Source organism: Melanotaenia boesemani, chromosome 4, assembly GCF_017639745.1.
Source record: "Melanotaenia boesemani isolate fMelBoe1 chromosome 4, fMelBoe1.pri, whole genome shotgun sequence".
In the NCBI taxonomy this organism is placed as follows: Eukaryota; Metazoa; Chordata; class Actinopteri; order Atheriniformes; family Melanotaeniidae; genus Melanotaenia; species Melanotaenia boesemani.
The window spans coordinates 38,892,280-38,896,348 of record NC_055685.1 but is presented as its reverse complement, the minus strand read 5'-3'; positions in this window follow the sequence as shown (position 1 = coordinate 38,896,348).

Sequence of the window (4,069 nt, the reverse complement as noted above, 5' to 3'; positions counted from 1 at the left end):
ACGTTAGCAAACGTTACACGTGGAACATCCGGTCAGGACTGTCAGAATAAAGCTGATTATGAAATCAAAGCAGAGTCATGTTTAATCAGGAATACGATTTTATTTTGAAAGTCATGACATGTGTGGGGCTAATATTCCGGAAAGCCTTAAAGCATTTCTTTTTCCAATACCTTAACAGATGCATAGAAATGTTTAAAATCAATCTTAAATGCCAGAAAGTTTGGAGAAACCTTGAGGAATCTTCACTTGTTTTCCAGATAATCTAAAAATTATCACACTAAAATTCAACATCTTTGTTTTGACAAGTAACACCTGGTTTAACTTCATTCTAATCAAATACAGGTCCAACCTTATTTGAAGACCCCTCCTAAATCTTGTCCCAAAAGGATTTAACAACACTGCAGCTGTAGAAGAGATGTTCCTGACTGTGTTTTCATCACTGTCCAACCTTAACCTGAAAAGTTCAGCACTCAGATATTTATCATTTTAAAGTGAACCTCGTTCAAAGGAAATGAGAAAAGTCTGGTTCTAACTTTACTCTGAGAACATCCTAAATGACATGTTGTTTTCTGACAGAGGAAAAAACAGTTTGTTCTCTTAACATTTTGTTTTGTATTTAAGATCCATAAAGTTGTATCAGTCAATACACAGAGCTGGAAACAGGTGTTGAGGAACATGAAAATGTTCCTCTATCCAGATTTAATAGAGCCACTGGAATCAATACAAACAGAAACTGTCTAAATGAAATCTGCTTTTAAAATCTCATCAACTTAAATATCACCATTAGTATCTTTTAATGAACAACGGCCCAAACTCCTTTTTCCTCCCAGGCTCTGGGGTATGAGGATTTCCTCTAAAGGACTTTGTTACCTGGAGGGAAATTATGTTTCCAACCTGCCTGTGACAAAATGACAAGTTTAAAAACAGCTTTAATGGATCAAAGTCGCATCTCAACAGGAAGTTAACTTGATAAAGTTCTGCAGCCATTTTTACTTCCATCACAGCATTCATTACCAGTTCATCCCATCCGCATACTGAATTCACCTCCCTCAGATACTGGTTCACCTCCAGTTTCACCTCCGGTTTCACCTCCTTCTCCTACTGGTTTTAAAACTTTAGTTTTAAAACATCGACCTGCTTATTTCTGCCTGTACATGAAGTGTTTTCATTGTCAGGTTGCAGTTTCCTGTCACGAGTGTTGTACACAGGAGCAAGTGGAAGTTACATGAGAAGTGTTTAGTAATGCAGTGTCTTAACACACACACACACACACACACACACACACACACACACACACACACACACATGTACCAGGAGCCTGAAAAAGAGGAATAAGAGCCAAACACTATAACTGAAGAAGATTTCAGGGAGGATGAAAGCAGAAAAACTGGAGAATTAATCATCTTATTTATTACTCTATGTGATTCTATCCAGATAAAGTCAGAAGACATCTTTACCCCGACAAAAAAGTCTTTTACAAGCCAGTTAATGATTTATTAATCTGAATTATTCAAATTTTAATACGATTTTTTTCTTTTTTCTTTCTTTCTGTCTTTGAATCCAATCTTATCCAACTTTAAGTATGAAGCACTTTAAAAACAACCAGAGGACCAAAACGCTGCACAGAAGACTAAAAGCACAAAGAATAAAATCAGTCCATCCATCCATCCATCCATCCATCCATCCATCCATCCATCCATCCATCCATCCATCCATCCACCCATCCCTCCATCCATCATCCATCCATCCATCCCTCCATCCATCATCCATCCATCCATCCATCATCCATCCATCCATCCATCCATCCATCCCTCCATCCATCATCCATCCATCCATCCATCCATCCATCCATCCCTCCATCCACCCATCCCTCCATCCATCATCCATCCATCCATCCCTCCATCCATCCATCCATCCATCCATCCATCCATCCATCCATCCATCCACCCATCCATCCATCCATCCACCCATCCCTCCATCCATCATCCATCCATCCATCCCTCCATCCATCATCCATCCATCCATCCATCATCCATCCATCCATCCATCCATCCATCCATCCATCCATCCATCCCTCCATCCATCATCCATCCATCCATCCATCCATCCATCCATCCATCCATCCATCCATCCATCCATTCATCCACCCATCCCTCCATCCATCATCCATCCATCCATCCCTCCATCCATCATCCATCCATCCATCCATCATCCATCCATCCATCCATCCATCCATCCATCCATCCATCCCTCCATCCATCATCCATCCATCCATCCATCCATCCATCCATCCATCATCCATCCATCCATCCATCCCTCCATCCACCCATCCCTCCATCCATCATCCATCCATCCATCCATCCATCCATCCCTCCATCCATCCATCCATCCATCCATCCATCCATCATCCATCCATCCCTCCATCCATCCATCCATCCATCCATCCATCCATCCATCCATCCACCCATCCCTCCATCCCTCCATCCATCATCCATCCATCCATCCATCCCTCCATCCATCCATCCATCCATCCATCCACCCATCCATCCATCCATCCATCCATCCATCCACCCATCCCTCCATCCATCATCCATCCATCCATCCATCCATCCCTCCATCCATCATCCATCCATCCCTCCATCCATCATCCATCCATCATCCATCATCCATCCATCATCCATCCATCATCCATCCATCCATCCATCATCCACCCATCATCCATCATCCATCATCCATCCATCCATCATCCATCCATCATCCATCATCCATCCATCCATCCATCCATCCATCATCCATCATCCATCCATCATCCATCATCCATCCATCATCCATCCATCCATCCATCCATCCATCCATCCATCATCCATCATCCATCCATCCATCATCCATCCATCCATCCATCCATCCATCATCCATCCATTCATCATCCATCATCCATCCATCCATCCATCCATCCATCCATCCATCATCCATCCATCCATCCATCCATCCATCCATCCATCCATCATCCATCCATCCATCCATCCATCCATCCATCCATCCATCCATCATCCACCCATCATCCATCATCCATCATCCATCCATCCATCCATCATCCATCCATCCATCCATCCATCCATCCATCCATCCATCTCTCATCTCTTATGATCTCTAGTTTAGTTTTAGGTTTCTTTTTTCTTCAGCACACCTGATCAAATTAAATGGCTCTAACAGCCAATCAGGTTCTGCACAATGAATAATTAATTTGATGCAGGTGTGTTGAAGCAGGGACACATGTAAAACCTGCTGGATTGCGGATCTCGTAGGACTGAACTGAATAACCCTGATCTAGACAATTAAGCTGTTAGAACGATGATGAAGATAAAGGATCTATAAAGAATGTTGTTGTCATGTGACTGCTCTCCAGTTCATCCCAGTGTTTCAAACCAGTTATCCAGTCAGCTGCTGTAGTGTAGCAGAGAGGTCGGTGGTCTGACTTTATTTCAGCTAAACCACGTCCATGCCAACTTCCTGCTGCATTCAGGGACATCAGTTCATCCCATGTCCACGCCAACTTCCTATTGCAGTAGGGGTTGTTGCGGAAATAGTGGTCTGGTCCAGACCACTGTAATGAGTGGTCCCTGCCACCAGGGGGTGCTACATCAGTGGTCCGGACCACTGTAATGAGTGGTCCCTGCCACCAGGGGGTGCTACATCAGTGGTCAGGACCACTGTAATGAGTGGTCCCTGCCACCAGGGGGTGCTACATCAGTGGTCCGGACCACTGTAATGAGTGGTCCCTGCCACCAGGGGGTACTACATCAGTGGTCCGGACCACTGTAATGAGTGGTCCCTGCCACCAGGGGGTACTACATCAGTGGTCCGGACCACTGTAATGAGTGGTCCCTGCCACCAGGGGGTACTACATCAGTGGTCCGGACCACTGTAATGAGTGGTCCCTGCCACCAGGGGGTACTACATCAGTGGTCCGGACCACTGTAATGAGTGGTCCCTGCCACTAGGAGACATTTAAATCAGTGGTAGCTACATACTATACATTTCAGATATCAATATAAAAAAAGGCTCATTT